Raw genomic sequence first — 13,874 nt, forward strand, 5'->3', positions numbered from 1 at the left:
ACAGGAGAAATATAGTATGCTTGGTTGGTTGGATACAGGAGAAATACAGTATGGTTGGTTGGTTGGATACAGGAGAAATACAGTATGCTTGGTTGGTTGGATACAGGAGAAATACAGTATGCTTGGTTGGTTGGATACAGGAGAAATACAGTATGGTTGGTTGGTTGAATACAGGAGAAATACAGTATGTTTGGTTGGTTGGATACAGGAGAAATATAGTATGCTTGGTTGGTTGGATACAGGAGAAATACAGTATGCTTGGTTGGTTGGCCTTTCTAGATTACAGTCTTGATTTTGTTCATGATTGCAGTCGACGAACGAGAAGGACATGATCAAGTTACAGTTTGCATTTCATCATACACCAGTTCAGTGTAGTGTGTTGTATGATCATCATACATTGTGGGGTATAATTCCTCCAAGAGAATGTGCGAGTAATTTTGAATATATATATATATATTTTTTTTTTTTTTTCTTGTGCGAATAATTTTGAATATTTTTTTTTTCTTTGAGCCCGCAGGATTATTGAAGATTTTATGGATGTTTTTAGGATTAATGTGATTAAACTCGAACGTGTGTGTGAGGGGTTGGGGGGAGAGGGGGAAGCCTGATCGCCAGAAAGGGGGGAGGAGAGAGAGAGAGAGAGAGAGAGAGAGAGAGAGAGAGAGAGAGAGTCCGGGTTAGCGGGATATTTAAATTCTGGCGGGAACGGACGACCGTTGGCGGCGGCGGCGACGCGCATGGCTGACCGCCGGCGCTCACCCCCCCCCCCTCCCCCTCCAAGACCATGTGCTCAGACCGTGATAGTGTTGATAAAGGGGAAGGGTCGGGGGGTGGTGTGGAGGGGGTCAGGACGATACATTGGGAAGGGGGGTAGGTTGGTTGGAGGACATGAGGAAGTGGGGGAGGGAATAGGGAGGGATGGGGAAGGGGTAGTGAGAGGTAATGTACAGGAATGCAGGGAAAGGGGGGGGGGGGGGGGCAAAGGTCGGGCCAGGACACAAGGGCATGTAGGACTGACTAAACCCCAACCTCCTTCCCCAACCATCGAACCCCACTCCTCTCTGGTCAGAGGGACATATGTCCACATATTTGACCCCTCCTCCCCCTTCCTCTCCAGTAGGACCCAGTTCATGTGCCGCACACCAGGCTTTCACCCCTAGAGAGAGAGAGTCTACCAGGTGTGTGTACGGGTAGGTATGTCCACACCTGCCTTTTCCCTCCCCCCAACCATCCCGCATTACCTCCTCCTCCTCCTCCTCCCACTGTTCGCTTCACCAACCCCAGGCTCTTGAGGTGACTTGGACGTACGTACACCTCCCGAAGATACTTCTTAACTCTTTAAATTCCCTAGATCAGAATTTTGCTTCATGATATCTCTCTTCCCAGGGTGCGGCTGTCAGTACAAAAAGCCTTCCTTTGTCTTTGAGGACAGGCACCCACCCAGATGATGTTGCTCTGAGCGAAGCGAAGCTGGAGGACGAAGGTGGATTGAGGGGGGATGACTTCGGAGGTTTAGTCAGGGGTTAAGTGTGAGGGCGAGAGCAAAAGAGGTGGTGGTTTCACCTTTACAAAGACCGTACGTCTACTGAAGACGACACGACATGTGCTGGAGTTTATGAATATCCATAAATTTCCCGAAGATGCCAAACGCCAGCCTCTCAGTGTGATCATAGAATCACGAGCTCATTATTGAGTTTAACCCACCCGCTGCCAGCTAAGGTTGACCTTGAAGTGATGCGTGAGTCATACAACTCTGGAAGTATTACTTCACGTGTTTGCAGAACTTTCTGGCCGTGTCCTCATGTGTGTCTGTAATTAGCTGTTTGTAATTGACCATCCCATGTCTGATCTTGGGGTCATGGCCTCTGATTAGTCTGGTGCTGCACCTCCGTGAGGGCCTGTTGGTTCTCAACACCATCCAGGGGAATCAAGCACCTTAAACCCTGTTCCCAAGTCACCCTCTCTCTCTCTCTCTCTCTCTCTCTCTCTCTCTCTCTCTCTCTCTCTCTCTCTCTCTCTCTCTCTCTCTCTCTCTCTCTCTCTCTCTCTCTCTCTCTCTCTCTCTCTCTCTCTTCTCTCCTCTAAAGTGGACGAACAGCTGTGTGTAGCTTTGAAACTAATCTTAAGCATTCTCAATTCGTGGTACCATCTTGATTGCCCTTCACTTGACCCTTCTCAATCACACATCTGTGTTTGCGTAGGTACGTCGACCAGGCCCCGAGAGGCGTAATCACTTGATCCTTCTCAGTCACACATCTGTGTTTGCGTAGGTACGCCGACCAGGCCCCGAGAGGCGTAATACAGCTGACCCAACATCAACATCATCACCTGAGCCACTGAAGGCGATCGACGATACAGCAGACAGACAGTCCATGTCTCCTGTAATCCTCCAAATGTGAAACCTCAGGGTGGATACAAGATCTCGTGTGTGTGTGTGCTTGTGTGTGTGTGTATGTGTGTGTGTGTGTGTATGTGTGTGCGTGGGAAGATCCTGCAGAAGGCAGAGCTGGACTGATATGATATCTGAGCCGGACTGATATGATATCTAAGCCGTGCTTGCTATCGGCCAGCCCGTGACCCGACACCACCCCACCTCACCTCACCTCCCCACTGTGGACAGAGTGCCCGGTGGAGATTACTACGGCGTTGCCAGCGGCCCTAGGCTACCTACCCCGTGTACGCCCTGGCGTGTACCGCGTGAGGGAGGCCCTCAGCAGGGTCGCCGACCCCCGACGACCGACGCACCCCTCCTCCTCCTCCTCCTCCTCCTCCTCCACAAGGTGTGGTCTGCGATCCGTAGTTGCATCATATTCCCCTGCCCCGTCTGACCGATCACGTCTGTTAGGCGTCGATGACGGGAACCAGGAGGGGCCACGTACTCAAGTTGACCACTCTGCACCTGTCAGGAACCATTTGTTTACTGACACCAGGTTCTTAAGTGCTGCTGCACGCGGTGGAGGACTTGACACACACACACACACACACACACACACACACACACACACACACACAGTGTTCTGCGGTGTCGATATATATGCATGGTGTTGCCTGCCGCTAGTTTAACCAGAGAGAGAGAGAGAGAGAGAGAGAGAGAGAGAGAGAGAGAGAGAGAGAGAGAGAGAAGGGTAATGTATACGATGTACACGACACACACACACACACACACACACACACACACACACCACTGACATGCAGTGTACCCAAGATAGTGGAGTGTTGTTATCAGTGAAAGCCAGTGAGATAAGACATGCCTCCTTCCCCCTCCCCCTCCATCCCTTCCCCTCGCTCCATCCCCTTCCCTCCCCCCAACCTCCTCCCTCCTTCCCACCCTCATGTTGAGACACCAACTTCCTCTGTCCTCCTCGCTCTCTCCCTCGCTGGTGTTATCAGGCAGGCCCGGTGATAATGCCGGGCCTGGTCTGTATCAGTGGTCCGGGAGCCAAGTCCATTTACCAGTGTGTGTCTCAAGGGGGGGGAGAGGACGTGGTCGGTGTTGAGCGTTAAATGGCGCGTACGAGGAAGATTTACGGGTCTCTCTCTCTCTCTCTCTCTCTCTCTCTCTCTCTCTCTCTCTCTCTCTCTCTCTCTCTCATGACACTGGACAAACGATGGTGTAAGGCGTGCCAAAGACTCTTTTTTTTCCTCCCTTCCCCCTCATCCTTACTGTGTGCTTTATGCTCAACTAGCGCCTCTATACCTTGCCTAATGGCAGAATCTCCTCCTCGTAAATTTGAGAGATAGTTCGAGAGACGTGTGCACCACCCGTCTCCCCCCCCCCCCCCCCCGTACTGTACCGGTGGGTCGTTACACCCCCGGGTGGTTCGTAGCCACGTAGATTGAGTGGACATCTCTTGTGTCCCATGTGTGTGTGTGTGTGTGTGTGTGTTGCGTAAGTCGTGAGTGATCGTGGTATTCCCACGCGCGCGTGAGACAGTCAAGTAGCAGGATTGCGTATAAAGTCGTCATTCCTCACAGCTGTGTGTGTGTGTGTGTGTGTGTGTGTGTGTGTGTGTGTGTGTGTGTCACATCTTCCTCATTATGAGAACATGTACGTCTCGTGTGCTTGCATGAATCTCACGTCTTGCATATGCTTTGCTTGCTCGCTCCATTCCCAGGGGCACACACACACCCCTCCCACCAACCCCCTTTCCCCCCCTCTTTCTTCGCCTGCTTCGCCTCCATCAGCCAGACCATAAAGCCGAGGTGTCTCATTTCAAGGCGTACGTCCATATTTCCCTCCCTCCTCCCTCTTGTTATACCGTCGCTCTCAGCACCATGGCTTCCGCCCTGAGAGACACGGCAACACAAGGAGATTTCCGAGCGTCACTCGCGAAGGGAGGCGATGACAAGAAGGGGGGGAGGGCGAGGCGGGGTGGAGGCGGGGCGGGGCAGGGCCTCCAGAAAAGTGCCTCGGGTTTGTCTCCAAAAACTTTGGAATGGGTAAATCAACTTCTGCTGGCAGTCTTCACACTCGGGGCGGCAAGTCTCGCGACCGAAAGTTTTACGAGAGAGAGAGAGAGAGAGAGAGAGAGAGAGAGAGAGAGAGAGAGAGAGAGAGAGAGTCTCGTAATGCAGTTCTCATAGCTGGTGGAGGTGGGTGTGGGTGTATGCGGCGATGATGGTCCCCGATGAATAATTTCTCAGCGGTGTCACTTTGCATTCGCTCGTATTAAGAAAGTAGTTTTCTTTCTCATTCTTTTTTCTTTCGCCGCCCACAGCGTCTGAGGGCCTCCATTGGGGGGGTTGTTGTTGGGGGAACTTGAGACGTCGCGGGGATGGTAGCCAAATCCAGGAACTAAACGTATATTTTCTTTAATGAGAGATAAAAAAGAAGGGCATTTTTATTCGAGTTGATCGAAAACCCAGAGGTGGTGGATCCAGGAGACAAAGGGGCAGGTAAACCTGAGAAGCGGCCGTGAGGTTTGGTTTCCAGATCGTTGGGTTGATCGAGTGCTGCCTGGAGGAGACCAGCGGACGGACCAACTTGCCTTACCTGGAAGATGAAAAAGACATACCCGCTCCTCACTCAGGCACGGCTGATGTACTGCAGATGTATTCATGTTCCTCTCTCTCCATTGAGGAAATGGGAATCTTACGTTATTGCTTGTGATCGTAGTTGAGGATTCTTAAGAACAAGATGGATGTGATGGGTTTTTTGTTTTAGGAGGGGTTGAATAAGTGAGCCACGGGGTTGTCCCGGGGGTGGAATTCAGCCCCGTGAGGATGGATGGTGAGTGGCGCCAGGGGGGCGATGAACTGGTCTTTGACCTGATCTTTGAAGAGTCATGTGTCAGGTCGTCATACTCAAGGGTCGTACCGTCGTGCTGAAGGGGTGGTGCCGTCGTGCTCAAGGTGTCGTACTGTTGTGCTCAAGAGGTGGTGCCGTCGTGCTCAAGGTGTCGTACCGTCCTGCTCAAGGTGTCGTGCCGTCGTGTTCAAGGGTCGCACCGTCATGTTCAAGGGTCGTACCGTCGTGCTCAAATGTCGTACCGTCGTACTGGAGGATCGTATCGTCGTGCTCATGTGTCGCTCCGACGTGCTTAAGGATCGTATCCTTGTACTCAAGTGTCGTGCCGTCGTAATGGAGGATCGTACCGTCATGCTCAAGTATCGTACTGGAGGATCGAACCGTCGTGCTCAAGTGTCGTACCGTCGTACCGGAAGATCGTACCGTCGTGCTCAAGGTTCGTACTGGAGGATCGTACCGTCGTGCTCAGGTGTCGTGCCGTCGTACCGGAGGATCGTACCGTCGTGCTCAAGGGGGAGGGGGTGTTATTTACGAAATGGAATACAGCTGAAGTGAAATCTACATAACGTGACATTTTCTCCCGACGATCCTTCAACTCCTCTTGATTCACACTCGGGCGAAGAAGGACTCGCATCCTGCTGTCACGGCGCCCTTCCAAGCTCCGCATATCTGCTCCTTCAAGTGCCTGATGAGACACAAACACACTCCTTGTGGCTTCCAGTGAAGTCCTGACATGTGTGCCCCCTTCGCGTACGCTCCTCAAGTGCTGACGAAAAGGACAGGCAACAATAACCTAGAAAAAAGAAATAAGGGGGGGAGGGGGATGATGTGGTCGAAATCCGCTTCTATAATCGAAGGACTTCTACCCTTCGCAAACAGAGGGTACGTCCTTGTTTACAAGTGTGTCAAGATGAAAGTTGTTTAGGGTGTAGGGTGTGTGTGTGTGTGGGGAGGGGGGTGGACACACCAGTGTACATAACACGTTGGTGGCAGTGCACTGTGTTGATGGTCTTGTCCCGTTGGTGTTGGGAGAAGGGGAGACGTTGTCAAGTGTTGGCAGTGCGCCGTGTGAACGAATATTGGCCCAAAAAAGGACAGGGTATTGAATGTTTCCTTTGTGTGGTGTTGGTACATAAGTCCTGGTGTTGGCAGTGCCCCCGGGAGCCGTTGGCAGAACGCGATTGCACATAATGACTTTATTTTGGTGTTGTTTTGGCGAGTGACACACACTGTTGTTGGCAGCGCAAATGAGATTTTATCAGAGCGCGATGCAATTTCATATCAATATTGGACTGGCGATGTTGGCAGGGCGGCACAAACACTGCGGTTATGATTCTTACAACAACAACAACAATGCTAACAGTGTCAGGATTCTTCTTCCTTCCTTCCTTCCTTCCTTCCTTCCTTCCTTCCTTCTCCTCCTCCTCTTCTTCTTCTTCTTCTTCTTCTTCTTCTTCTTCTTCTTCTTCTTCTTCTTGTTCTGCTTCATCTTCTTCTTCCTCTTCTTCTTCTATATATATATATATATATATATATATATATATATATATATATATATATATATATATATATATATTGTCCATCTGCCATACTCTTTGCCCCTGTTTATCATAGCTTATTCCTCTTTCGAAATGACTTCTTTCGCCTCTTGGCTTCCACCTGTCCATCACCATCTGTGCCTTCCCTCTAGTAATATTTTTTCCCCCCCGGCTACATCTCTCCTTATGTTCCTCTCTCTCTCTCTCTCTCTCTCTCTCTCTCTCTCTCTCTCTCTCTCTCTCTCTCTCTCTCTCTCTCTCTCTCTCTCGCGACGAAGGGTTCCTCCTCGTTGTCATCATCACGGCAAAGCGCCTTTGGCTGCCCTTCATGGTCACGGTCGAACGTGAGTACGAACATCGCACAGTGGACCAGGCGTGGCTGTGTTGCTCGAGTGCGCGTCGCGTTGTCGTCCCAGGTCCTGACGCACTCTGATGCAGGTTGAGTGCTTCAAGGGGGAAAAGAAAGGGGGAGGGGGGTGAGGGGAGAGAAGTGACACTGGCCATAAGGGAGGTGGCTTGTCTTGAACTGGGGGCTGAGGGTGGAGGTGAGGGGAGCTCTGGTCATGAGGGAGGCTGCTGTGTTGAGCAGTGGGGAAGGGGGAAGGACGAAGGTGGTCGTGTCAAACATAGGACTGCTCCAGAGTGCAGTGTGGGGGTACTTCACTCGAGGCGGCTTTGTTAGGGATGCTCAGCTCGGCTTTGTTAGGATACTCCAGATGGCTCTGTTAAGTTGTTCCCGGGACCAGTGTGCGTGTGTGTGTGTGTGTGTGTGTGTGTGTGTGTGTGTGTGTGTGTGGAAGGGAGGTAGGGTGTTTTGGAGCGGTAGTGCTTGGTTGCCTGACTCTCCTCATCTCTTGCCCCTCGGGGTGGGGGAAGGAAGGAAGGAGGGGGTGTGGGTGTGGTGCTAGTGTCCATGGGAAAGGGGGTTAGGAAGGGAAGAGGATGGGGTGTTATTGGCCGCTTTTGTTGGACTTAACAGGTTCTCTCGCTCGTCTGTATAGCCAGCCCCCCCCCCCCCCCCTCTTGACGACCTGGTGTGGCCAGCTATAACGCCCCACAGCCAGCCCTTACAGCCATCCAGCCCTCACAGCCACACACACAGTCGGCCATCTCTCACAGCCACACACACAGTCAGCCCTCACAGCCATCCAGCCAGCCCTCACAGCCACACAGTCAGCCCTCACAGCCACACAGCCATCCGGCCCTCACAGCCACAAAGCCATCCAGCCAGTCCACACAGCCAGTCAGGTCAGCCAGTTACGACCAGCCAAGGCAACCTCCCCCCCCTCTTACCAGCTGCGGTGATGGTGTTGGGCAGCAGCTGGCACGCTCCTCCCCACCATCTGTGAAGCACAGTTCTCGTCGACACCGTGTCTGTTTCTACCCGTCTTGTCCTAGCCAGCTTAAACCTCTTGGCGGTACGACCCTTGAACGCGACAGTACGACCCACGGGTATCTTGGCCCGGTTCCTTGACGTGAAACTTAAAGGGTCAGGTCAGAGGCCAGGTCATTATGTCTTAGGGTGGTACCGTCATGCTGCAGGGTCGTACCTTCGTGTCCAAGGGTCGTCACTTCGTGCCTTAAAGATCCTACCATCATGCTGCAAGGGGTCGTTCCATTGTGCTCAAGGGTCGTACCATCATGCTCAAGGGTCGTGCCATTGTGCTCATGGGTCGTACCGTCATGCTCAAGGGTCGTTCCATTGTGCTCAAGGGGCGTACCGTCATGCTCAAGGGGTCGTTCCATTGTGCTCAAGGGTCGTACCGTCATGCTCAGTGGTTGGGTTGTCGTCCTTACGGTTGCTTTTCTTTTTCCACAGACAGTGCGTTTCATCATCATTTCCCGTTCCACAGTAATTTATGTTCGGTCGTCCTCCTGCCTTATCTATCAATCCTGTCGTGTGTTTTCCGTTTATTTCGTCCATTTATATGAACATTTCATCTAATTCTGATGTTTCTTGGAATTGCACAATATATATATATATATATATATATATATATATATATATATATATATATATATATATATATATATATATATTTTCCCTTTTGTTTTGACCGTGCCAAACGTCGTGGGGCAGCGATGCTGTTTCCTGGTGTGGGGCGGGGTGGCGCCGGGAATGGATGGAGGCAAGCATCAATATGGACTTGTGTATGAACATGATTTTGTATGCGCATGTATATATGTTGATACGTATATGTATGTATATGGGCGTTTATGTATATATATGTGAGTACATGAGTGGATGGGCCGTGCTTCGTCTGTTTCCTGACGCTACCTCGCTGACGCGGGAAATGGCGATCAAGTATGATGAAAAAAAAATGACATACATATGGCAGTATATTCTGCAATTCCTAACCTAGTCGGTGGAATAATGATATAAATTTCCACGCGTTTTAATTCAGTTTTTCCCTGATGTATGATAGATAAACACGAATTGTTTGCCAGTGAGTATAGCAAATAGTGCAAGGGCTTTGAAAATGTACGGCAATAGGATTTTAATCATTTAGATTTTTTTTTAATATATATTATTTTATCAAATCATGGAGACGATGTAGTGACGGAGGTCCGCGTCCCCGAATAGCTGTTAAAATGTTCAGGTTAACATGTTAGTTTTAGTACTCGCACAGCTGATGGTACGAGCGCCAGGCCCGGCTCTCATGGGACTGGTATGGTATGGTATGGTATGGTATGGTATGCGAGCGCCAGGCCCGGCCCTCACGGTAATAGTATGGTACGGTATGGTTGTTTGTGGGGGGTATGTGGGGTTGAAGCCCTGCAATTGCCAAAGGTTATATAGGCCAACACGTCATGTTATATAACCACCAGTCAGATGGTTAAGGTGATTTAAGTGACCACATTGGCTCTCTCATTGCATATGTATGGTGCTTGTATGGTAGTTAGGGTGACACCACGTCTGTCTGACCGCTGGTAAGCGCAGTGTGTGTGTGTGTGTGTGTGTGTGTCATATCCTGACACATGAATAGGTTGTTAATTCCTCTCTCGTACCCACTGGTTGTGGTGCTGGTGCTCCTCCGGCCCCTTGGTTATGAGAAAGGCTTCGTTACCGGTTATGACGAGGGCCAGGGCGCCACTGGTCGGGAGGGAGGAGGGGAAGTCTAATGTTCTGGTTATGAGGAAGTCCAGGCCACAGAGTGTCATGAGGAAGGCCAGGGTGGTGGTCATGAAGGAGGAGGAACCCCGCCCGCGCCCCCTCCGTCCTCCTTCCCTCTCCTTCATATCTCCACCTCTCCTCCCGCTTCCATGACTGGGTAGCAACTGTGGACTTCCCCATCTTGAACAACATGTTTAGAAAAAGAAAAAGAGAAAGAAAAAGGCCGTGTCATCTTCGAGAAGACCTTTATTCATGTTTGTTTTAAACTGGAGAACAACTCGACCAACGCTTGGTTTGACCTCGTGTGACCTCGCGAGAACCACTAGTCTGTGTTGTACATACAAGGCACTTGTTAGTCCCCGTGTGTCAGGCGTAGTTTACGAACACACCCAGGATTAGAATACGTGTGTTCCGTGTGATCTGATGGGAGGGATGGGGGTGTGTTGAAGAATCTCGTGAACTTGAAGGGGCGTGGAAATGGGTGTGGTGCAGCACACACACACACACACACACACACACACACACACACACACACACACACACACACACACACACACAAAATATTCGAACCCCATTGAAGTACTGCGAGTATGGGGGAATGGGATGGGTGAGGAGGGCCCCATCAGACCACAGTGAAGTTCACAGACGTGGTTGGATGATGCAAGAACCCCTCTTCCCCCTTCCCCATTCCCCATTCCCCATTATCACATCCCCCTTCCTTTAAGTAATAGCAGCCCAACGAACCCCCCCCCCCCCTCCATTTTATTTTAATGGTCGTTACGGAAGGCTTATAAATTGGCAGTTAGAGGAGGGATAGTACAGGTAACCAGGAAGGCTTTTGCTAAGGTTTAATTTCTCTCTCTTCATTTTGCAGGTATGTTGTTGGGCCGAGAGGTGTCTGGCGTGGCAGATCTGTGGGTCATACTGTGGTGGAGTTGCGCAAGACTTCCCCCTTTTACGGACAGGTGAGCTGTAGTATGATGTACTACATTGCCGATATATACGTTGTAGATGGGGGATGAGGGAGAGCTCTCGTATGTTGCATGATTTTGTTGTTGTATTAGTTGATGTATTCCAGGTCGTAATGTATGGCTATACAAATGACTCTGGGATGGTTGTATTAGTTGATGTATTCCAGGTCGTAATGTATGGCTATACAAATGACTCTGGGATGGTTGTATTAGTTGATGTATTCCAGGTCGTAATGTATGGCTATACAAATGACTCTGGGATGGTTGTATTAGTTGATGTATTCTAGGTCGTAATGTATGGCTATACAAATGACTCTGGGATGGTTGTATTAGTTGATGTATTCCAGGTCGTAATGTATGGCTATACAAATGACTCTGGGATGGTTGTATTAGTTGATGTATTCTAGGTCGTAATGTATGGCTATACAGGTGACTCTGGGATGGTTGTATTAGTTGATGTATTCCAGGTCGTAATGTATGGCTATACAAATGACTCTGGGAGAGGTCAATACACATCCTATACATGGTTCATGGTTCGGTCCTGTGGTTGATGAGATGGTTCATGGTTCGGCCCAGTGGTTGATGAGATGGTTCATGGTTCGGTCCTGTGGTTGATGAGATGGTTCATGGTTCGGTCCTGTGGTTGATTAGATGGTTCATGGTTCGGTCCTGTGGTTGATGAGATGGTTCATGGTTCGGTCCTTTGGTTGATGAGATGGCCAGGCTCTGCAAGGCTTGCCCTTCATATGATGTGGATCCTGTAAATGACAGGTGGTCCTCCTCCTCCTCCTCTTGACGCCTACCGTAGATCCTCCAACATGACGGACCGCTCTGACGGCCATAAGCGCATCCTGTGTGGAGGAACTGGCCCATCTTAGTATATGATGACCCTCCCCTCCTTCCCCGTATGTGATTTACATCGGCCTGTCTTGTAAATGACAGACAGACTCGTTCAATCCTGTAAATGACAGTCGTTCAGTCCTGTTCGCTCGTCTTGTAATTGACTGGAAGTGTTCAGCTTGCCTGTGGCATCCGTTTTCCATCCGTAAATGAGAGGGGTTCCTCGTGTAATTGACAGCTGTTCATCATCTTTTACAGATGACAGGTGCTTTTACCTGCGTATGACAGCTGCTCGTTAAGGGTCAACTGTTCCTCTGCATACCTGACAGTTGACTGGGGTTGTTAGGTGTCGAGGTCTGTTTTCCTGCGTATGTAAACGCCAGTTATCCTGTAAACATACACCTTGTAAAAGGTAAGTGTCCTTTTTGAATTTACAGATTATATTATTAGCTTAGCACTTTGAACACGGTGGCAATGGAGTATGACGCCTGGGTATATATTGGTTCAACAACCTTTGACACATGAGGATCAGGTCGTACTTAGGGGCCGTCACACCCAAGGGTCGTACCACCCTCGTGCTCAGGGGTCGTACCACCGTCGTGTACAAGGGTCGTACCACCGTCGTGCTCAGAGGATCTTACCGTTGTGTTGAACTGCCGTACCGTCGTGCTCAGAGGGTCGTACCGCTGTGTTGAACTGCCGTACCGTCGTGCTTAAAGGGTCGTACCGTCGGGCTCAAAGGGTCGTACCGTCGGGCTCAAAGGGTCTTACCATTGTGTTGAACCGCCGTACCGTCGTGCTCAAAGGGTCGTACCATTGTGTTGAACTTCTGTACCGTCGTGCTCAAAGGGTCGTACCATTGTGTTGAACTTCTGTACCGTCGTGCTCAAAGGGTCGTATCGTTGTGTTGAAGCGTCGTACCGTCGTGCCTCAACGGGTCGTACCGTCGTGCCTCAGCGAGGTCGCACCTGTAAAGCCCCTTTCAGACTTCCATCATAAACAGATCATTATCCATGTTAAACCTCGCCGGGCCAGCGTGCATGCAGCTGCCCGTCGCACACAAGGTGGAGGGGGGCGGCGCGGGGCGCTACGCGCCACTTGCAGCAGCCCCCTCCCACACACACACACACACACACACACACACACACACATACACACAACAACAACAACTTAATGGTACGCCAGGCAGGCCATCGCCGGAGTAAAGGGGGTTTGGGGGGTTCGGGGAGAAGTGGAGGGAGAGAGCCTGGTCACAGGCCGAGCTCCCGGGATGGTGGTGGTGGGATGAGGGAGGACGTGAAGAGGGAGGGAGGGAGGGTTGAGCACACTGTGAGAGCTGGGAAGTCATTTAATTAACTAGTGGTGGTAAAGTTTGGGCAGCTGGTGCGCCTCTCTCCTCTCCCCAAGTTTAGACGGGTAACATTCCTTGTCTGGAGCCATCTGTCTGGCGACCAGGCTGGCCGCTCCGGCTCCTCCTCCTTGGCTAGTACCCACCTGTCTTGTCTTGTGTCCACCTGTGTGCGTGTGTGTGTGTGTGTGTGTGTGTGTGTGTGTGTGTGTTTGTGTGTTTGTCTGTCTGTGTGTTGTCTGCCTTCGGAGCTCATCGCACACTCAGACAGACAGACACATAATGACAGACAGACAGACAAATGTGCATGCAGACAGACAGAATGGACAGACAGACAGGCAGGCACAGAGAGAGAGAGAGAGAGAGAGAGAGAGAGAGAGAGAGAGAGAGAGAGAGAGAGAGAAGTGGACACAGACTGTTGAAACAGACAGACAGACGGACAGTCTGTTGCGACAGCGTCACTCTCGTGTGATTGATGCGTTGGTTCAGTCATAATGATTTGTTAACGTGTGATAATTATTCTTTATGGTGTTGTAATGGTTATGATTTATCATATTTTTTTTATTGCTGTTATATATAATTCGATGATATTGATAACTAGACTGGTGCTATTCTTCAGTGGAGGGGGGGGGGGCCCACGATGATAGATGCCATCTTTGGGGGCCCCCATGATGATAGGTGCTATCACTGGGGGCCCCCACGATGATAGGTACCATCACTGGGGGGCCCCCACGATGATAGGTGCTATCACTGGTGGCCCCCACGATGATAGGTGCCATCACTGGTGGGGCCCCCACGATGATAGGTGCCATCA

The 13,874-nt window shown here is 50.6% G+C and overlaps 1 protein-coding gene across 2 annotated transcripts in view; it reads left to right on the forward strand.

The window, feature by feature from the left end:
* The window catches only part of kek6 (kekkon 6), a 398,199-nt gene that overhangs the window by 203,075 nt on the left and 181,250 nt on the right, over nucleotides 1-13,874 (forward strand). Inside the window, exon 3 of one of the 2 annotated variants that reach the window (XM_071675739.1) lies at nucleotides 10,776-10,866. The exons of the other annotated variant lie outside the window; for it this stretch is intronic. The gene's annotated coding sequence lies outside the window, so the exon portion shown is untranslated. The remainder of the gene's footprint in view (nucleotides 1-10,775; nucleotides 10,867-13,874) is intronic. 2 annotated transcript variants of the gene reach the window in all.

The sequence above is a fragment of the Panulirus ornatus genome, chromosome 21 (assembly GCF_036320965.1).
Source record: "Panulirus ornatus isolate Po-2019 chromosome 21, ASM3632096v1, whole genome shotgun sequence".
In the NCBI taxonomy this organism is placed as follows: domain Eukaryota; kingdom Metazoa; phylum Arthropoda; class Malacostraca; order Decapoda; family Palinuridae; genus Panulirus; species Panulirus ornatus.